The sequence below is a fragment of the Schistocerca americana genome, chromosome 11 (assembly GCF_021461395.2).
Source record: "Schistocerca americana isolate TAMUIC-IGC-003095 chromosome 11, iqSchAmer2.1, whole genome shotgun sequence".
Taxonomy (NCBI): domain Eukaryota; kingdom Metazoa; phylum Arthropoda; class Insecta; order Orthoptera; family Acrididae; genus Schistocerca; species Schistocerca americana.
The window spans coordinates 43,551,697-43,573,407 of NC_060129.1; the positions used below are offsets into that span (position 1 = coordinate 43,551,697).

The 21,711-nt window shown below is 52.1% G+C and overlaps 1 long non-coding RNA gene across 1 annotated transcript in view; it reads left to right on the top strand.

Annotated features, from left to right (window-relative positions):
* The window catches only part of LOC124554198, a 193,690-nt gene that overhangs the window by 24,626 nt on the left and 147,353 nt on the right, over positions 1 to 21,711 (top strand). The gene's annotated exons all lie outside the window — the stretch shown is intronic.

The following is a 21,711-nucleotide window of genomic DNA, read 5'->3' on the forward strand; positions in this document are numbered from 1 at the left end:
GCTAAGGCATGTCTCCGCAATATCCCTTCTTCCAGGAGTGCTAGTCCTGCAAGCTTCGCAGGAGAGCTTCTGTAAAGTTTGGAAGGTAGGAAACGAGGTACTGGCGGTATTGAAGCTGTGAGGACGGGGCGTGAGTCGTGGTTGGGTAGCTCAGTCGGTAGAGCGCTTGCCCGCGAAAGGCATAGGTCCTGAGTTAGAGTCACTGTCCGGCACAAAGTTTTAATCTGCCAGGAAGTTTCATATCAGCGAACAGTCCGCTGCAGATTAAAAACCTCATTCTGAAACATCCCCCAGGCTGTGGCTAAGGCATGTCTCCGCAATATCCCTTCTTCCAGGAGTGCTAGTCCTGCAAGCTTCGCAGGAGAGCTTCTGTAAAGTTTGGAACGTAGGAAACGAGGTTCTGGCGGTGTTGAAGCTGTGAGGACGGGGCGTGAGTCGTGCTTGGGTAGCTCAGTCGGTAGAGCGCTTGCCCGCGAAAGGCATAGGTCCTGAGTTAGAGTCACTGTCCGGCACAAAGTTTTAATCTGCCAGGAAGTTTCATATCAGCGAACAGTCCGCTGCAGATTGAAAACCTCATTCTGAAACATCCCCCAGGCTGTGGCTAAGGCATGTCTCCGCAATATCCCTTCTTCCAGGAGTGCTAGTCCTGCAAGCTTCACAGGAGAGCTTCTGTAAAGTTTGGAACGTAGGAAACGAGGTACTGGCGGTATTGAAGCTGTGAGGACGGGGCGTGAGTCGTGCTTGGGTAGCTCAGTCGGTAGAGCGCTTGCCCGCGAAAGGCATAGGTCCTGAGTTAGAGTCACTGTCCGGCACAAAGTTTTAATCTGCCAGGAAGTTTCATATCAGCGAACAGTCCGCTGCAGATTGAAAACCTCATTCTGAAACATCCCCCAGGCTGTGGCTAAGGCATGTCTCCGCAATATCCCTTCTTCCAGGAGTGCTAGTCCTGCAAGCTTCGCAGGAGAGCTTCTGTAAAGTTTGGAAGGTAGGAAACGAGGTACTGGCGGTATTGAAGCTGTGAGGACGGGGCGTGAGTCGTGCTTGGGTAGCTCAGTCGGTAGAGCGCTTGCCCGCGAAATGCAAAGGTCCTGAGTTAGAGTCACTGTCCGGCACAAAGTTTTAATCTGCCAGGAAGTTTCATATCAGCGAACAGTCTGCTGCAGATTGAAAACCTTCATCTGGAAACATCCCCCAGGCTGTGGCTAAGGCATGTCTCCGCAATATCCCTTCTTCCAGGAGTGCTAGTCCTGCAAGCTTCGCAGGAGAGCTTCTGTAAAGTTTGGAACGTAGGGAACGAGGTACTGGGGTGTTGAAGCTGTGAGGACGGGGCGTGAGTCGTGCTTGGGTAGCTCAGTCGGTAGAGCGCTTGCCCGCGAAATGCAAAGGTCCTGAGTTAGAGTCACTGTCCGGCACAAAGTTTTAATCTGCCAGGAAGTTTCATATCAGCGAACAGTCCGCTGCAGATTGAAAACCTTCTTCTGGAAACATCCCCCAGGCTGTGGCTAAGGCATGTCTCCGCAATATCCCTTCTTCCAGGAGTGCTAGTCCTGCAAGCTTCGAAGGGGAGCTTCTGTAAAGTTTGGAACGTAGGGAACGAGGTACTGGGGTGTTGAAGCTGTGAGGACGGGGCGTGAGTCGTGCTTGGGTAGCTCAGTCGGTAGAGCGCTTGCCCGCGAAAGGCAAAAGTCCTGAGTTAGAGTCACTGTCCGGCACAAAGTTATAATCTGCCAGGAAGTTTCATATCAGCGAACAGTCCGCTGCAGATTGAAAACCTTATTCTGGAAACATCCCGCAGGCTGTGGCCAAGGTATGTCTCCTCAATATCCCTTCTTCCAGGAGTGCTAGTCCTGCAAGCTTCGCAGGAGAGCTTCTGTAAAGTTTGGAAGGTAGGAAACGAGGTACTGGCGGTATTGAAGCTGTGAGGACGGGGCGTGAGTCGTGCTTGGGTAGCTCAGTCGGTAGAGCGCTTGCCCACGAAATGCAAAGGTCCTGAGTTTGAGTCACTGTCCGGCACACAGTTTTAATCTGCCAGGAAGTTTCATATCAGCGAACAGTCTGCTGCAGATTGAAAACCTCATTCTGGAAACATCCCCCAGGCTGTGGCTAAGGCATGTCTCCGCAATATCATTTCTTCCAGGAGTGCTAGTCCTGCAAGCTTCGCAGGAGAGCTTCTGTAAAGTTTGGAACGTAGGAAACGAGGTTCTGGCGGTGTTGAAGCTGTGAGGACGGGGCGTGAGTCGTGCTTGGGTACCTCAGTCGGTAGAGCGCTTGCCCGCGAAAGGCAAAAGTCCTGAGTTAGAGTCACTGTCCGGCACAAAGTTTTCATCTGCCAGGAAGTTTCATATCAGCGAACAGTCCGCTGCAGATTGAAAACCTTATTCTGGAAACATCCCGCAGGCTGTGGCCAAGGCATGTCTCCGCAATATCCCTTCTTCCAGGAGTGCTAGTCCTGCAAGCTTCGCAGGAGAGCTTCTGTAAAGTTTGGAACGTAGGAAACGAGGTTCTGGCGGTGTTGAAGCTGTGAGGACGGGGCGTGAGTCGTGCTTGGGTAGCTCAGTCGGTAGAGCGCTTGCCCGCGAAAGGCAAAAGTCCTGAGTTAAGAGTCACTGTCCGGCACAAAGTTTTAATCTGCCAGGAAGTTTCACATCAGCGAACAGTCCGCTGCAGATTGAAAACCTCATTCTGAAACATCCCCCTGGCTGTGGCTAAGGCATGTCTCCGCAATATCCCTTCTTCCAGGAGTGCTAGTCCTGCAAGTTTCGCAGGAGAGCTTCTGTAAAGTTTGGAACGTAGGAAACGAGGTACTGGCGGTTTTGAAGCTGTGAGGACGGGGCGTGAGTCGTGCTTGGGTAGCTCAGTCGGTAGAGCGCTTGCCCGCGAAAGGCAAAGGTCCTGAGTTAGAGTCACTGTCCGGCACAAAGTTTTAATCTGCCAGGAAGTTTCATATCAGCGAACAGTCCGTTGCAGATTGAAAACCTCATTCTGGAAACATCCCCCAGGCTGTGGCTAAGGCATGTCTCCGTAATATCCCTTCTTCCAGGAGTGCTAGTCCTGCAAGCTTCGCAGGAGAGCTTCTGTAAAGTTTGGAAGGTAGGAAACGAGGTACTGGCGGTATTGAAGCTGTGAGGACGGGGCGTGAGTCGTGGTTGGGTAGCTCAGTCGGTAGAGCGCTTGCCCGCGAAATGCAAAGGTCCTGAGTTTGAGTCACTGTCCGGCACACAGTTTTAATCTGCCAGGAAGTTTCACATCAGCGAACAGTCCGCTGCAGATTGAAAACCTCATTCTGAAACATCCCCCTGGCTGTGGCTAAGGCATGTCTCCGCAATATCCCTTCTTCCAGGAGTGCTAGTCCTGCAAGTTTCGCAGGAGAGCTTCTGTAAAGTTTGGAACGTAGGAAACGAGGTACTGGCGGTATTGAAGCTGTGAGGACGGGGCGTGAGTCGTGCTTGGGTAGCTCAGTCGGTAGAGCGTTTGCACGCGAAAGGCATAGGTCCTGAGTTTGAGTCACTGTCCGGCACAAAGTTTTAATCTGCCAGGAAGTTTCATATCAGCGAACAGTCCGCTGCAGATTGAAAACCTCATTCTGAAACATCCCCCAGGCTGTGGCTAAGGCATGTCTCCGCAATATCCCTTCTTCCAGGAGTGCTAGTCCTGCAAGTTTCGCAGGAGAGCTTCTGTAAAGTTTGGAACGTAGGAAACGAGGTACTGGCGGTATTGAAGCTGTGAGGACGGGGCGTGAGTCGTGCTTGGGTAGCTCAGTCGGTGGAGCGCTTGCCCGCGAAATGCAAAGGTCCTGAGTTTGAGTCACTGTCCGGCACACAGTTTTAATCTGCCAGGAAGTTTCACATCAGCGAACAGTCCGCTGCAGATTGAAAACCTCATTCTGAAACATCCCCCTGGCTGTGGCTAAGGCATGTCTCCGCAATATCCCTTCTTCCAGGAGTGCTAGTCCTGCAAGTTTCGCAGGAGAGCTTCTGTAAAGTTTGGAACGTAGGAAACGAGGTACTGGCGGTATTGAAGCTGTGAGGACGGGGCGTGAGTCGTGGTTGGGTAGCTCAGTCGGTAGAGCGCTTGCCCGCGAAATGCAAAGGTCCTGAGTTTGAGTCACTGTCCGGCACACAGTTTTAATCTGCCAGGAAGTTTCACATCAGCGAACAGTCCGCTGCAGATTGAAAACCTCATTCTGAAACATCCCAATGGCTGTGGCTAAGGCATGTCTCCGCAATATCCCTTCTTCCAGGAGTGCTAGTCCTGCAAGTTTCGCAGGAGAGCTTCTGTAAAGTTTGGAACGTAGGAAACGAGGTACTGGCGGTATTGAAGCTGTGAGGACGGGGCGTGAGTCGTGCTTGGGTAGCTCAGTCGGTAGAGCGCTTGCACGCGAAAGGCATAGGTCCTGAGTTTGAGTCACTGTCCGGCACAAAGTTTTAATCTGCCAGGAAGTTTCACATCAGCGAACAGTCCGCTGCAGATTGAAAACCTCATTCTGAAACATCCCCCTGGCTGTGGCTAAGGCATGTCTCCGCAATATCCCTTCTTCCAGGAGTGCTAGTCCTGCAAGTTTCGCAGGAGAGCTTCTGTAAAGTTTGGAACGTAGGAAACGAGGTACTGGCGGTATTGAAGCTGTGAGGACGGGGCGTGAGTCGTGCTTGGGTAGCTCAGTCGGTGGAGCGCTTGCCCGCGAAAGGCAAAAGCCCTGAGTTAGAGTCACTGTCCGGCACAAAGTTTTAATCTGCCAGGAAGTTTCATATCAGCGAACAGTCCGCTGCAGATTGAAAACCTTATTCTGGAAACATCCCGCAGGCTGTGGCCAAGGTATGTCTCCTCAATATCCCTTCTTCCAGGAGTGCTAGTCCTGCAAGCTTCGCAGGAGAGCTTCTGTAAAGTTTGGAAGGTAGGAAACGAGGTACTGGCGGTATTGAAGCTGTGAGGACGGGGCGTGAGTCGTGCTTGGGTAGCTCAGTCGGTAGAGCGCTTGCCCACGAAATGCAAAGGTCCTGAGTTTGAGTCACTGTCCGGCACACAGTTTTAATCTGCCAGGAAGTTTCATATCAGCGAACAGTCTGCTGCAGATTGAAAACCTCATTCTGGAAACATCCCCCAGGCTGTGGCTAAGGCATGTCTCCGCAATATCATTTCTTCCAGGAGTGCTAGTCCTGCAAGCTTCGCAGGAGAGCTTCTGTAAAGTTTGGAACGTAGGAAACGAGGTTCTGGCGGTGTTGAAGCTGTGAGGACGGGGCGTGAGTCGTGCTTGGGTACCTCAGTCGGTAGAGCGCTTGCCCGCGAAAGGCAAAAGTCCTGAGTTAGAGTCACTGTCCGGCACAAAGTTTTCATCTGCCAGGAAGTTTCATATCAGCGAACAGTCCGCTGCAGATTGAAAACCTTATTCTGGAAACATCCCGCAGGCTGTGGCCAAGGCATGTCTCCGCAATATCCCTTCTTCCAGGAGTGCTAGTCCTGCAAGCTTCGCAGGAGAGCTTCTGTAAAGTTTGGAACGTAGGAAACGAGGTTCTGGCGGTGTTGAAGCTGTGAGGACGGGGCGTGAGTCGTGCTTGGGTAGCTCAGTCGGTAGAGCGCTTGCCCGCGAAAGGCAAAAGTCCTGAGTTAAGAGTCACTGTCCGGCACAAAGTTTTAATCTGCCAGGAAGTTTCATATCAGCGAACAGTCCGCTGCAGATTGAAAACCTCATTCTGAAACATCCCCCTGGCTGTGGCTAAGGCATGTCTCCGCAATATCCCTTCTTCCAGGAGTGCTAGTCCTGCAAGTTTCGCAGGAGAGCTTCTGTAAAGTTTGGAACGTAGGAAACGAGGTACTGGCGGTATTGAAGCTGTGAGGACGGGGCGTGAGTCGTGCTTGGGTAGCTCAGTCGGTAGAGCGCTTGCCCGCGAAAGGCAAAGGTCCTGAGTTAGAGTCACTGTCCGGCACAAAGTTTTAATCTGCCAGGAAGTTTCATATCAGCGAACAGTCCGTTGCAGATTGAAAACCTCATTCTGGAAACATCCCCCAGGCTGTGGCTAAGGCATGTCTCCGTAATATCCCTTCTTCCAGGAGTGCTAGTCCTGCAAGCTTCGCAGGAGAGCTTCTGTAAAGTTTGGAAGGTAGGAAACGAGGTACTGGCGGTTTTGAAGCTGTGAGGACGGGGCGTGAGTCGTGGTTGGGTAGCTCAGTCGGTAGAGCGCTTGCCCGCGAAATGCAAAGGTCCTGAGTTTGAGTCACTGTCCGGCACACAGTTTTAATCTGCCAGGAAGTTTCACATCAGCGAACAGTCCGCTGCAGATTGAAAACCTCATTCTGAAACATCCCCCTGGCTGTGGCTAAGGCATGTCTCCGCAATATCCCTTCTTCCAGGAGTGCTAGTCCTGCAAGTTTCGCAGGAGAGCTTCTGTAAAGTTTGGAACGTAGGAAACGAGGTACTGGCGGTATTGAAGCTGTGAGGACGGGGCGTGAGTCGTGCTTGGGTAGCTCAGTCGGTAGAGCGCTTGCACGCGAAAGGCATAGGTCCTGAGTTTGAGTCACTGTCCGGCACAAAGTTTTAATCTGCCAGGAAGTTTCATATCAGCGAACAGTCCGCTGCAGATTGAGAACCTCATTCTGGAAACATCCCCCAGGCTGTGGCTAAGCCATGTCTCCGCAATATCTCTTCTTCCAGGAGTGCTAGTCCTGCAAGTTTCGCAGGAGAGCTTCTGTAAAGTTTGGAAGGTAGGAAACGAGGTACTGGCGGTATTGAAGCTGTGAGGACGGGGCGTGAGTCGTGCTTGGGTAGCTCAGTCGGTAGAGCGCTTGCCCGCGAAATGCAAAGGTCCTGAGTTAGAGTCACTGTCCGGCACAAAGTTTTAATCTGCCAGGAAGTTTCATATCAGCGAAGAGTCCGCTGCAGATTGAAAACCTCATTCTGGAAACATCCCCCAGGCTGTGGCTAAGGCATGTCTCCGCAATATCCCTTCTTCCAGGAGTACTAGTCCTGCAAGCTTCGCAGGAGAGCTTCTGTAAAGTTTGGAAGGTAGGAAACGAGGTACTGGCGGTATTGAAGCTGTGAGGACGGGGCGTGAGTCGTGCTTGGGTAGCTCAGTCGGTAGAGCGCTTGCCCGCGAAATGCAAAGGTCCTGGGTTAGAGTCACTGTCCGGCACAAAGTTTTAATCTGCCAGGAAGTTTCATATCAGCGAACAGTCCGCTGCAGATTGAAAACCTCATTCTGAAACATCCCCCAGGCTGTGGCTAAGCCATGTCTCCGCAATATCCCTTCTTCCAGGAGTGCTAGTCCTGCAAGTTTCGCAGGAGAGCTTCTGTAAAGTTTGGAAGGTAGGAAACGAGGTACTGGCGGTATTGAAGCTGTGAGGACGGGGCGTGAGTCGTGCTTGGGTAGCTCAGTCGGTAGAGCGCTTGCCCGCGAAATGCAAAGGTCCTGAGTTAGAGTCACTGTCCGGCACAAAGTTTTAATCTGCCAGGAAGTTTCATATCAGCGAAGAGTCCGCTGCAGATTGAAAACCTCATTTTGGAAACATCCCCCAGGCTGTGGCTAAGCCATGTCTCCGCAATATCCCTTCTTCCAGGAGTGCTAGTCCTGCAAGTTTCGCAGGAGAGCTTCTGTAAAGTTAGGAAGGTAGGAAACGAGGTACTGGCGGTATTGAAGCTGTGAGGACGGGGCGTGAGTCGTGCTTGGGTAGCTCAGTCGGTAGAGCGCTTGCCCGCGAAATGCAAAGGTCCTGAGTTAGAGTCACTGTCCGGCACAAAGTTTTAATCTGCCAGGAAGTTTCATATCAGCGAACAGTCCGCTGCAGATTGAAAACCTCATTCTGAAACATCCCCCAGGCTGTGGCTAAGCCATGTCTCCGCAATATCCCTTCTTCCAGGAGTGCTAGTCCTGCAAGTTTCGCAGGAGAGCTTCTGTAAAGTTAGGAAGGTATAAAACGAGGTACTGGCGGTATTGAAGCTGTGAGGACGGGGCGTGAGTCGTGCTTGGGTAGCTCAGTCGGTGGAGCGCTTGCCCGCGAAAGGCAAAAGCCCTGAGTTAGAGTCACTGTCCGGCACAAAGTTTTAATCTGCCAGGAAGTTTCATATCAGCGAACAGTCCGCTGCAGATTGAAAACCTCATTCTGGAAACATCCCCCAGGCTGTGGCTAAGGCATGTCTCCGCAATATCCCTTCTTCCAGGAGTGCTAGTCCTGCAAGCTTCGCAGGAGAGCTTCTGTAAAGTTTGGAAGGTAGGAAACGAGGTACTGGCGGTATTGAAGCTGTGAGGACGGGGCGTGAGTCGTGCTTGGGTAGCTCAGTCGGTAGAGCGCTTGCCCGCGAAATGCAAAGGTCCTGAGTTTGAGTCACTGTCCGGCACACAGTTTTAATCTGCCAGGAAGTTTCATATCAGCGAACAGTCTGCTGCAGATTGAAAACCTCATTCTGGAAACATCCCCCAGGCTGTGGCTAAGGCATGTCTCCGCAATATCCCTTCTTCCAGGAGTGCTAGTCCTGCAAGCTTCGCAGGAGAGCTTCTGCAAAGTTTGGAAGGTAGGAAACGAGGTACTGGCGGTATTGAAGCTGTGAGGACGGGGCGTGAGTCGTGCTTGGGTAGCTCAGTCGGTAGAGCGCTTGCCCGCGAAATGCAAAGGTCCTGAGTTTGAGTCACTGTCCGGCACACAGTTTTAATCTGCCAGGAAGTTTCATATCAGCGAACAGTCTGCTGCAGATTGAAAACCTCATTCTGGAAACATCCCCCAGGCTGTGGCTAAGGCATGTCTCCGCAATATCCCTTCTTCCAGGAGTGCTAGTCCTGCAAGCTTCGCAGGAGAGCTTCTGTAAAGTTTGGAACGTAGGAAACGAGGTACTGGCGGTATTGAAGCTGTGAGGACGAAGCGTGAGTCGTGCTTGGGTAGCTCAGTCGGTGGAGCGCTTGCCCGCGAAAGGCAAAGGTCCTGAGTTAGTGTCACTGTCCGGCACAAAGTTTTAATCTGCCAGGAAGTTTCATATCAGCGAACAGTCCGCTGCAGATTGAAAACCTCATTCTGGAAACATCCCCCAGGCTGTGGCTAAGGCATGTCTCCGCAATATCCCTTCTTCCAGGAGTGCTAGTCCTGCAAGCTTCGCAGGAGAGCTTCTGTAAAGTTTGGAAGGTATAAAACGAGGTACTGGCGGTATTGAAGCTGTGAGGACGGGGCGTGAGTCGTGCTTGGGTAGCTCAGTCGGTGGAGCGCTTGCCCGCGAAAGGCAAAAGCCCTGAGTTAGAGTCACTGTCCGGCACAAAGTTTTAATCTGCCAGGAAGTTTCATATCAGCGAACAGTCCGCTGCAGATTGAAAACCTCATTCTGGAAACATCCCCCAGGCTGTGGCTAAGGCATGTCTCCGCAATATCCCTTCTTCCAGGAGTGCTAGTCCTGCAAGCTTCGCAGGAGAGCTTCTGTAAAGTTTGGAAGGTAGGAAACGAGGTACTGGCGGTATTGAAGCTGTGAGGACGGGGCGTGAGTCGTGCTTGGGTAGCTCAGTCGGTAGAGCGCTTGCCCGCGAAAGGCAAAGGTCCTGAGTTAGTGTCACTGTCCGGCACAAAGTTTTAATCTGCCAGGAAGTTTCATATTAGCGAAGAGTCCGCTGCAGATTGAAAACCTCATTCTGGAAACATCCCCCAGGCTGTGGCTAAGGCATGTCTCCGCAATATCCCTTCTTCCAGGAGTGCTAGTCCTGCAAGCTTCGCAGGAGAGCTTCTGTAAAGTTTGGAAGGTAGGAAACGAGGTACTGGCGGTATTGAAGCTGTGAGGACGGGGCGTGAGTCGTGAATGGGTAGCTCAGTCGGTATAGCGCTTGCCCGCGAAAGGCAAAAGCCCTGAGTTAGAGTCACTGTCCGGCACAAAGTTTTAATCTGCCAGGAAGTTTCATATCAGCGAAGAGTCCGCTGCAGATTGAAAACCTCATTCTGGAAACATCCCCCAGGCTGTGGCTAAGGCATGTCTCCGCAATATCCCTTCTTCCAGGAGTGCTAGTCCTGCAAGCTTCGCAGGAGAGCTTCTGTAAAGTTTGGAAGGTAGGAAACGAGGTACTGGCGGTATTGAAGCTGTGAGGACGGGGCGTGAGTCGTGCTTGGGTAGCTCAGTCGGTAGAGCGCTTGCCCGCGATATGCAAAGGTCCTGAGTTAGAGTCACTGTCCGGCACAAAGTTTTAATCTGCCAGGAAGTTTCATATCAGCGAACAGTCCGCTGCAGATTGAAAACCTCATTCTGGAAACATCCCCCAGGCTGTGGCTAAGGCATGTCTCCGCAATATCCATTCTTCCAGGAATGCTAGTCCTGGAAGCTTCGCAGGAGAGCTTCTGTAAAGTTTGGAAGGTAGGAAACGAGGTACTGGCGGTATTGAAGCTGTGAGGACGGTGCGTGAGTCGTGCTTGGGTAGCTCAGTCGGTAGAGCGCTTGCCCGCGAAATGCAAAGGTCCTGAGTTAGTGTCACTGTCCGGCACAAAGTTTTAATCTGCCAGGAAGTTTCATATCAGCGAACAGTCCGCTGCAGATTGAAAACCTCATTCTGGAAACAACCCCCAGGCTGTGGCTAAGGCATGTCTCCGCAATATCCCTTCTTCCAGGAGTGCTAGTCCTGCAAGCTTCGCAGGAGAGCTTCTGTAAAGTTTGGAAGGTAGGAAACGAGGTACTGGCGGTATTGAAGCTGTGAGGACGGGGCTTGAGTCGTGCTTGGGTAGCTCAGTCGGTAGAGCGCTTGCCCGCGAAATGCAAAGGTCCTGAGTTTGAGTCACTGTCCGGCACACAGTTTTAATCTGCCAGGAAGTTTCATATCAGCGAACAGTCTGCTGCAGATTGAAAACCTCATTCTGGAAACATCCCCCAGGCTGTGGCTAAGGCATGTCTCCGCAATATCCCTTCTTCCAGGAGTGCTAGTCCTGCAAGCTTCGCAGGAGAGCTTCTGTAAAGTTTGGAACGTAGGAAACGAGGTACTGGCGGTGTTGAAGCTGTGAGGACGGGGCGTGAGTCGTGCTTGGGTAGCTCAGTCGGTAGAGCGCTTGCCCGCGAAAGGCAAAGGTCCTGAGTTAGAGACTGTCCGGCACAAAGTTTTAATCTGCCAGGAAGTTTCATATCAGCGAAGAGTCCGCTGCAGATTGAAAACCTCATACTGGAAACATCCCCCAGGCTGTGGCTAAGGCATGTCTCCGCAATATCCCTTCTTCCAGGAGTGCTAGTCCTGCAAGCTTCGCAGGAGAGCTTCTGTAAAGTTTGGAAGGTAGGAAACGAGGTAATGGCGGTATTGAAGCTGTGAGGACGGCGCGTGAGTCGTGCTTGGGTAGCTCAGTCGGTAGAGCGCTTGCCTGCGAAAGGCAAAGGTCCTGAGTTAGAGTCACTGTCCGGCACAAAGTTTTAATCTGCCAGGAAGTTTCATATCAGCGAACAGTCCGCTGCAGATTGAAAACCTCATTCTGGAAACATCCCCCAGGCTGTGGCTAAGGCATGTCTCCGCAACATCCCTTCTTCCAGGAGTGCTAGTCCCGCAAGCTTCGCAGGTGAGCTTCTGTAAAGTTTGGAAGGTAGGAGACGAGGTAATGGCGGTATTGAAGCTGTGAGGACGGGGCGTGAGTCGTGCTTGGGTAGCTCAGTCGGTAGAGCGCTTGCCCGCGAAAGGCAAAGGTCCTGAGTTAGAGTCACTGTCCGGCACAAAGTTTTAATCTGCCAGGAAGTTTCATATCAGCGAACAGTCCGCTGCAGATTGAAAACCTCATTCTGGAAACATCCCCCAGGCTGTGGCTAAGGCATGTCTCCGCAACATCCCTTCTTCCAGGAGTGCTAGTCCTGCAAGCTTCGCAGGAGAGCTTCTGTAAAGTTTGAAAGGTAGGAGACGATGTAATGGCGGTATTGAAGCTCTGAGGACGGGGCGTGAGTCGTGCTTGGGTAGCTCAGTCGGTAGAGCGCTTGCCCGCGAAAGGCAAAGGTCCTGAGTTAGAGTCACTGTCCAGCACAAAGTTTTAATCTGCCAGGAAGTTTCATATCAGCGAACAGTCCGCTGCAGATTGAAAACCTCATTCTGGAAACGTCCCCCAGGCTGTGGCTAAGGCATGTTTCCGCAATATCCCTTCTTCCAGGAGTGCTAGTCCTGCAAGCTTCGCAGGAGAGCTTCTGTAAAGTTTGGAACGTAGGAAACGAGGTGCTGGCGGTATTGAAGCTGTGAGGACGGGAGGTGAGTCGTGCTTGGGTAGCTCAGTCGGTAGAGCGCTTTCCCGCGAAAGGCAAAGGTCCTGAGTTAGAGTCACTGTCCGGCACAAAATTTTAATCTGCCAGGAAGTTTCATACCAGCGAACAGTCCGCAGCAGAGTGAAAATCTCATTCTGGAAACATCCCCCAGGCTATGGCTAAGGCATGTCTCCGCAATATCCCTTCTTCCAGGAGTGCTAGTTCTGCAAGTTGCGCACGAGAGCTTCTGTAATGTTTGGAAGGTAGGAGACGAGGTACTGGCGGTATTGAAGCTGTGAGGACGTGGTGTGAGTCGTACTTGGGTGGCTCAGTCGTAGTGCGCTTGCCTGCGAAAGGCAAATGTCCTGGGTTTGGGTCTCGGTCCGGCACACAGTTTTAATCTGCCAGGAAGTTTCATTTCAGCGCACAGTTTGCTGCTGAGTGAAAACCTCATTCTGGAAACATCCCCCAGGCTGTGGCTAAGGCATGTCTCCGCAATATCCTTTCATCCAGGGGTGCTAGTCCTGCAATCTTCGCAGGAGAGCTTCTGTAAAGTTTGGAAGGTAGGAAACGAGGTACTGGCGGTGTTGAAGCTGTGATGACGGGGCGTGAGTCGTGCTTGGGTAGCTCAGTCGGTAGAGCGTTTGCCCGCGAAATGCAAAGGTCCTGAGTTTGAGTCACTGTCCGGCACACAGTTTTAATCTGCCGGGAAGTTTCATATCAGCGAACAGTCCGCTGCAGATTGAAAACCTCATTCTGGAAACATCCCCCAGGCTGTGGCTAAGGCATGTCTCCGCAATATCCCTTCTTCCAGGAGTGCTAGTCCTGCAAGCTTCGCAGGAGAGCTTCTGTAAAGTTTGGAACGTAGGAAACGAGGTACTGGCGGTGTTGAAGCTGTGAGGACGGGGCGTGAGTCGTGCTTGGGTAGCTCAGTCGGTAGAGCGCTTGCCTGCGAAAGGCATAGGTCCTGAGTTAGAGTCACTGTCCGGCACAAAGTTTTAATCTGCCAGGAAGTTTCATATCAGCGAACAGTCCGCTGCAGATTGAAAACCTCATTCTGGAAACATCCCCCAGGCTGTGGCTAAGGCATGTCTCCGCAACATCCCTTCTTCCAGGAGTGCTAGTCCCGCAAGCTTCGCAGGTGAGCTTCTGTAAAGTTTGGAAGGTAGGAGACGAGGTAATGGCGGTATTGAAGCTGTGAGGACGGGGCGTGAGTCGTGCTTGGGTAGCTCAGTCGGTAGAGCGCTTGACCGCGAAAGGCAAAGGTCCTGAGTTAGAGTCACTGTCCAGCACAAAGTTTTAATCTGCCAGGAAGTTTCATATCAGCGAACAGTCCGCTGCAGATTGAAAACCTCATTCTGGAAACATCCCCCAGGCTGTGGCTAAGGCATGTTTCCGCAATATCCCTTCTTCCAGGAGTGCTAGTCCTGCAAGCTTCGCAGGAGAGCTTCTGTAAAGTTTGAAAGGTAGGAGACGATGTAATGGCGGTATTGAAGCTGTGAGGACGGGGCGTGAGTCGTGCCTGGGTAGCTCAGTCGGTAGAGCGCTTGCCCGCGAAAGGCAAAGGTCCTGAGTTAGAGTCACAGTCCAGCACAAAGTTTTAATCTGCCAGGAAGTTTCATATCAGCGAACAGTCCGCTGCAGATTGAAAACCTCATTCTGGAAACATCCCCTAGGCTGTGGCTAAGGCATGTCTCCGCAACATCCCTTCTTCCAGGAGTGCTAGTCCCGCAAGCTTCGCAGGTGAGCTTCTGTAAAGTTTGGAAGGTAGGAGACGAGGTAATGGCGGTATTGAAGCTGTGAATACGGGGCGTGAGTCGTGCTTGGGTAGCTCAGTCGGTAGAGCGCTTGCCCGCGAAAGGCAAAGGTCCTGAGTTAGAGTCACTGTACGGCACAAAGTTTTAATCTGCCAGGAAGTTTCATACCAGCGAACAGTCCGCAGCAGAGTGAAAATCTCATTCTGGAAGCATCCCCCAGGCTATGGCTAAGGCATGTCTCCGCAATATCCCTTCTTCCAGGAGTGCTAGTTCTGCAAGTTGCGCACGAGAGCTTCTGTAAAGTTTGGAAGGTAGGAGACGAGGTACTGGCGGTATTGAAGCTGTGAGGACGTGGTGTGAGTCGTACTTGGGTGGCTCAGTCGTAGAGCGCTTGCCTGCGAAAGGCAAAGGTCCTGGGTTTGGGTCTCGGTCCGGCACACAGTTTTAATCTGCCAGGAAGTTTCATATCAGCACACAGTTTGCTGCTGAGTGAAAACCTCATTCTGGAAACATCCCCCAGGCAGTGGCTAAGGCATGTCTCCGCAATATCCCTTCATCCAGGGGTGCTAGTCCTGCAAGTTTCGCAGGATAGCTTCTGTAAAGTTTGTAAGGTAGGAGCCGAGGTAGTGGAGGTATTGTAGCTGTGAGGACGGGGCGTGAGTCGTGCTTGGGTAGCTCAGTCGGTAGAGCGATTGCCCGGGAAAGGCAATGGTGCTGAGTTTGAGTCCTGGTCCGGCACAAAGTTGTAATCTTCCAGGAAGTTTCATATCAGCGCACAGTTTGCTGCAGAGTGAATATCTCATTCTGGAAACATCCCCCAGGCTGTGGCTAAGCCATGTCTCCGCAATATCCTTTCTTTCAGGAGTGCTAGTTCTGCAAGTTTCGCAGGAGAGCTTCTGTAAAGTTGGAAGGTAGGAGACGAGGTACTGGCAGAAGTAAGGCTGTGAGGACGTGGCGTGAGTCGTGCTTGGGTAGCTCAGTCAGTAAAGCGCTTGCCCGCGAAACCAAAGGTCCTGAGTTTGAGTCTCGGTCCGGCACACTGTGTTAATCTGCCAGGAAGTTTCATATCAGCGAACAGTCCGCTGCAGAGTGAAAATCTCATTCTAGATACATCCCCCAGGCTGTGGCTACGCCATGTCTTTGCAATATCCTTTCTTTCAGGAGTGCTAGTTCTGCAAGCTTCGCAGGAGAGCTTCTGTAAAGTTGGAAGGTAGGAGACGAGGTACTGGCAGAAGTAAGGCTGTGAGGACGTGGCGTGAGTCGTGCTTTGGTAGCTCAGTCGGTAGAGCGATTGCCCGCGAAAGCCAATGGTCCTGAGTTTGAGTTTCGGTCCGGCACACAGTTATAATCTGCCAGGAAGTTTCATAGCAGCGCACAGTCCGCTGCAGATTTAAAACCTCATTCTGGAAACATCCCCCAGGCTGTGGCTAAGGCATGTCTACGCAATATCCTTTCCTCCAGGAGTGCTAGTCCTGCAAGCTTCGCAGGAGAGCTTCTGTAAAATTTGGAAGGTAGGAAACGAGGTACTGGCGGTATTGAAGCTGTGTGGACGGGGCGTGAGTCGTGCTTGGGTAGCTCAGTCGATAGAGCGCTTGCCCGCGAAAGGCAAACGTCCTGAGTTAGAGTCACTGTCCGGCACAAAGTTTTAATCTGCCAGGAAGTTTCATATCAGCGAACAGTCCCTGCAGATTGGAAACCTCATTCTGGAAACATCCCCCAGGCTGTGGCTAAGGCATGTCTCCGCAACATCCCTTCTTCCAGGAGTGCTAGTCCTGCAAGCTTCGCAGGAGAGCTTCTGTAAAGTTTGGAAGGTAGGAGACGATGTAATGGCGGTATTGAAGCTGTGAGGACGGGGCGTGAGTCGTGCTTGGGTAGCTCAGTCGGTAGAGCGCTTGCCCGCGAAAGGCATAGGTCCTGAGTTAGAGTCACTGTCCAGCACAAAGTTTTAATCTGCGAGGAAGTTTCATATCAGCGAACAGTCCGCTGCAGATTGAAAACCACATTCTGGAAACGTCCCCCAGGCTGTGGCTAAGGCATGTTTCCGCAATATCCCTTCTTCCAGGAGTGCTAGTCCTGCAAGCTTCGCAGGAGAGCTTCTGTAAAGTTTGGAACGTGGGATACGAGGTGCTGGCGGTATTGAAGCTGTGAGGACGGGGCGTGAGTCGTGCTTGGGTAGCTCAGTCGGTAGAGCGCTTGCCCGCGAAAGGCAAAGGTCCTGAGTTAGAGTCACTGTCCAGCACAAAGTTTTAATCTGCCAGGAAGTTTCATATCAGCGAACAGTCCGCTGCAGATTGAAAACCTCATTCTGGAAACGTCCCCCAGGCCGTGGCTAAGGCATGTTTCCGCAATATCCCTTCTTCCAGGAGTGCTAGTCCTGCAAGCTTCGCAGGAGAGCTTCTGTAAAGTTTGGAAGGTAGGAAACGAGGTACTGGCGGTATTGAAGCTGTGAGGACGTGGTGTGAGTCTTACTTGGGTGGCTCAGTCGTTAGAGCGCTTGCCTGCGAATGGCAAAGGTCCTGGGTTTGGGTCTCGGTCCGGCACACAGTTTTAATCTGCCAGGAAGTTTCATATCAGCGCACAGTTTGCTGCTGTGTGAAAACCTCAATCTGGAAACATCCCCCAGGCTGTGGCTAAGGCATGTCTCCGCAATATCCCTTCTTCCAGGGGTGCTAGTCCTGCAAGCTTCGCAGGAGAGCTTCTGTAAAGTTGGGAACGTAGGAAACGAGGTACTGGCGGCATTGAAGCTGTGAGGACGGGGCGTGAGTCGTGCTTGGGTAGCTCAGTCGGTAGAGCGCTTGCCCGCGAAAGGCAAAGGTCCTGAGTTAGAGTCACTGTCCGGCACAAAGTTTTAATCTGCCAGGAAGTTTCATATCAGCGCACAGTTTGCTGCAGAGTGAAAATCTCATTCTGGAAACATCCCCCAGGCTGTGGCTAAGCCATGTCTCCGCAATATCCCTACTTGCGGGAGTGCTAGTCCTGCAAGTTTCGCAGGATAGCTTCTGTAAAGTTTGTAAGGTAGGAGCCGAGGTAGTGGAGGTATTGTAACTGTGAGGACGGGGCGTGAGTCGTGCTTGGGTAGCTCAGTCGGTAGAGCGATTGCCCGGGAATGGCAATGGTCCTGAGTTTGAGTCCTGGTCCGGCACACAGTTATAATCTGCCAGGAAGTTTTATAGCAGCGCACAGTCCGCTGCAGATTGAAAACCTCATTCTGGAAACATCCCCCAGGCTGTGGCTAAGGCATGTCTCCGCAATATCCCTTCTTCCAGGAGTGCTGGTACTGCAAGCTTCGCAAGAGAGCTTCTGTAAAGTTGGGAACGTAGGAAACGAGGTACTGGCGGCATTGAAGCTGTGAGGACGGGGCGTGAGTCGTGCTTGGGTAGCTCAGTCGGTAGAGCGCTTGCCCCCGAAAGGCAAAGGTCCTGAGTTAGAGTCACTGTCCGGCACAAAGTTTTAATCTGCCAGGAAGTTTCATATCAGCGCACAGTTTGCTGCAGAGTGAAAATCTCATTCTGGAAACATCCCCCAGGCTGTGGCTAAGCCATGTCTCCGCAATATCCCTACTTGCGGGAGTGCTAGTCCTGCAAGTTTCGCAGGAGAGCTTCTGTAAAGTTTGTAAGGTAGGAGCCGAGGTAGTGGAGGTATTGTAACTGTGAGGACGGGGCGTGAGTCGTGCTTGGGTAGCTCAGTCGGTAGAGCGATTGCCCGGGAATGGCAATGGTCCTGAGTTTGAGTCCTGGTCCGGCACACAGTTTTAATCTGCCAGGAAGTTTTATAGCAGCGCACAGTCCGCTGCAGATTGAAAACCTCATTCTGGAAACATCCCCCAGGCTGTGGCTAAGGCATGTCTCCGCAATATCCCTTCTTCCAGGAGTGCTGGTATTGCAAGCTTCGCAAGAGAGCTTCTGTAAAGTTGGGAACGTAGGAAACGAGGTACTGGCGGCATTGAAGCTGTGAGGACGGGGCGTGAGTCGTGCTTGGGTAGCTCAGTCGGTAGAGCGCTTGCCCGCGAAAGGCAAAGGTCCTGAGTTAGAGTCACTGTCCGGCACAAAGTTTTAATCTGCCAGGAAGTTTCATATCAGCGCACAGTTTGCTGCAGAGTGAAAATCTCATTCTGGAAACATCCCCCAGGCTGTGGCTAAGCCATGTCTCCGCAATATCCCTACTTGCGGGAGTGCTAGTCCTGCAAGTTTCGCAGGAGAGCTTCTGTAAAGTTTGTAAGGTAGGAGCCGAGGTAGTGGAGGTATTGTAACTGTGAGGACGGGGCGTGAGTCGTGCTTGGGTAGCTCAGTCGGTAGAGCGATTGCCCGGGAATGGCAATGGTCCTGAGTTTGAGTCCTGGTCCGGCACACAGTTATAATCTGCCAGGAAGTTTTATAGCAGCGCACAGTCCGCTGCAGATTGAAAACCTCATTCTGGAAACATCCCCCATGCTGTGGCTAAGGCATGTCTCCGCAATATCCCTTCTTCCAGGAGTGCTAGTACTGCAAGCTTCGCAAGAGAGCTTCTGTAAAGTTTGGAACGTAGGAAACGAGGTACTGGCGGCATTGAAGCTGTGAGGACGCGGCGTGGGTCGTGCTTGGGTGGCTCAGTCGGTAGAGCGCTTGCCCGCGAAAGGCAACGGTCCTGAGTTAGAGTCACTGTCTGGCACAAAGTTTTAATCTGCCAGGCAGTTTCATATCAGCGAAGAGTCCGCTGCAGATTGAAAACCTCATTCTGGAAACATCCCCCAGGCTGTGGCTAAGGCATGTCTCCGCAATATCCCTTCTTCCACGAGTGCTAGTACTGCAAGCTTCGCAAGAGAGCTTCTGTAAAGTATGGAACGTAGGAAACGAGGTACTGGCGGTATTGAAGCTGTGAGGACGGGGCGTGAGTCGTGCTTGGGTAGCTCAGTCGGTAGAGCGCTTGCCCGCGAAAGGCAAAGGTCTGAGTTAGAGTCACTGTCCGGCACAAAGTTTTAATCTGCCAGGAAGTTTCAAATCAGCGAAGAGTCCGCTGCAGATTGAAAACCTCATTCTGGAAACATCCCCCAGGCTGTGGCTAAGGCATGTCTCCGCAATATCCCTTCTTCCAGGAGTGCTAGTACTGCAAGCTTCGCAAGAGAGCTTCTGTAAAGTTTGGAACGTAGGAAACGAGGTACTGGCGGCATTGAAGCTGTGAGGACGGGGCGTGGGTCGTGCTTGGGTGGCTCAGTCAGTAGAGCGATTGCCCACGAAAGGCAACGGTCCTGAGTTAGAGTCACTGTCTGGCACAAAGTTTTAATCTGCCAAACAGTTTCATATCAGCGAAGAGTCCGCTGCAGATTGAAAACCTCATTCTGGAAACATCCCCCAGGCTGTGGCTAAGGCATGTCTCCGCAATATCCCTTCTTCCACGAGTGCTAGTACTGCAAGCTTCGCAAGAGAGCTTCTGTAAAGTATGGAACGTAGGAAACGAGGTACTGGCGGTATTGAAGCTGTGAGGACGGGGCGTGAGTCGTGCTTGGGTAGCTCAGTCGGTAGAGCGCTTGCCCGCGAAAGGCAAAGGTCCTGAGTTAGAGTCACTGTCCGGCACAAAGTTTTAATCTGCCAGGAAGTTTCATATCAGCGAAGAGTCCGCTGCAGATTGAAAACCTCATTCTGGAAACATCCCCCAGGCTGTGGCTAAGCCATGTCTCCGCAATATCCCTTCTTCCAGGAGTGCTAGTACTGCAAGCTTCGCAAGAGAGCTTCTGTAAAGTTTGGAACGTAGGAAACGAGGTACTGGCGGCATTGAAGCTGTGAGGACGGGGCGTGGGTCGTGCTTGGGTAGCTCAGTCGGTAGAGCGCTTGCCCGCGAAAGGCAAAGGTCCTGAGTTAGAGTCACTGTCCGGCACAAAGTTTTAATCTGCCAGGAAGTTTCATATCAGCGAAGAGTCCGCTGCAGATTGAAAACCTCATTCTGCAAACATCCCCCAGATTGTGGCTAAGGCATGTCTCCGCAATATCCCTTCTTCCAGGAGTGCTAGTTCTGCAAGCTTCGCAAGAGAGCTTCTGTAAAGTTTCGAAGGTAGGAAACGAGGTACTGGCGGTATTGAAGCTGTGAGAACGGGGCGTGAGTCGTGCTTGGGTAGCTCAGTCGGTAGAGCGCTTGCCCGCGAAAGGCAAAGGTCCTGAGTTAGAGTCACTGTCCGGCACAAAGTTTTAATCTGCCAGGAAGTTTCATATCAGCGAAGAGTCCGCTGCAGATTGAAAACCTCATTCTGGAAACATCCCCCAGGCTGTGGCTAAGGCATGTCTCCGCAATATCCCTTCTTCCAGGAGTGCTAGTCCTGCAAGGTTCGCAGGAGAGCTTCTGTAAAGTTTGGAACGTAGGAAACGAGGTACTGGCGGTATTGAAGCTGTGAGGACGGGGCGTGGGTCGTGCTTGGGTAGCTCAGTCGGTAGAGCGCTTGCCCGCGAAAGGCAAAGGTCCTGAGTTAGAGTCACTGTCCGGCACAAAGTTTTAATCTGCCAGGAAGTTTCATATCAGCGAACAGTCCGCTGCAGATTGAAAACCTCATTCTGGAAACATCCCCCAGGCTGTGGCTAAGGCATGTCTCCGCAATATCCCTTCTTCCAGGAGTGCTAGTCCTGCAAGCTTCGCAAGAGAGCTTCTGTAAAGTTTGGAACGTAGGAAACGAGGTACTGGCGGTATTGAAGCTGTGATAACGGGGCGTGAGTCGTGCTTGGGTAGCTCAGTCCGTAGAGCGCTTGCCCGCGAAAGGCAACGGTCCTGAGTTAGAGTCACTGTCTGGCACAAAGTTTTAATCTGCCAGGAAGTTTCATATCAGCGAAGAGTCCGATGCAGATTGAAAACCTCATTCTGGAAACATCCCCCAGGCTGTGGCTAAGGCATGTCTCCGCAATATCCCTTCTTCCAGGAGTGCTAGTACTGCAAGCTTCGCAGGAGAGCTTCTGCAAAGTTTGGAACGTAGGAAACGAGGTACTGGCGGTATTGAAGCTGTGAGGAGGGGGCGTGAGTCGTGCTTGAGACGCTCAGTCAGTATAGCGCTTGCCCGCGGAAGGCAAAGGTCCTGAGTTAGAGTCACTGTCCAGCACAAAGTTTTAATCTGCCAAGATGTTTCATATCAGCGAACAGTCCGCTGCAGATTGAAGACCTCATTCTGGAAACATCCCCCAGGCTGTGGCTAAGGCATGTCTCCTCAATATCCCTTCTTCCAGGAGTGCTAGTCCTGCAAGCTTCGCAGGAGAGCTTCTGTAAAGTTTGGTACGTAGGAAACGAGGTACTGGCGGTATTGAAGCTGTGAGGACGGGGCGTGAGTCGTGCTTGGGTAGCTCAGTCGGTAGAGCGCTTGCCCGCGAAAGGCAAAGGTCCTGAGTTAGAGTCACTGTCTGGCACAAAGTTTTAATCTGCCAGGAAGTTTCATATCAGCGCACAGTTTGCTGCAGAGTGAAAATCTCATTCTGGAAACATCTCCCAGGCTGTGGCTAAGCCATGTCTCCTCAATATCCCTTCTTCCAGGAGTGCTAGTTCTGCAAGCTTCGCAGGAGAGCTTCTGTAAAGTTTGGAAGGTAGGAAACGAGGTACTGGCGGTATTGAAGCTGTGAGGACGGGGCGTGAGTCGTGCCTGGGACGCTCAGTCAGTATAGCGCTTGCCCGCGGAAGGCAAAGGTCCTGAGTTAGAGTCACTGTCCAGCACAAAGTTTTAATCTGCCAAGATGTTTCATATCAGCGAACAGTCCGCTGCAGATTGAAGACCTCATTCTGGAAACATCCCCCAGGCTGTGGCTAAGGCATGTCTCCTCAATATCCCTTCTTCCAGGAGTGCTAGTCCTGCAAGCTTCGCAG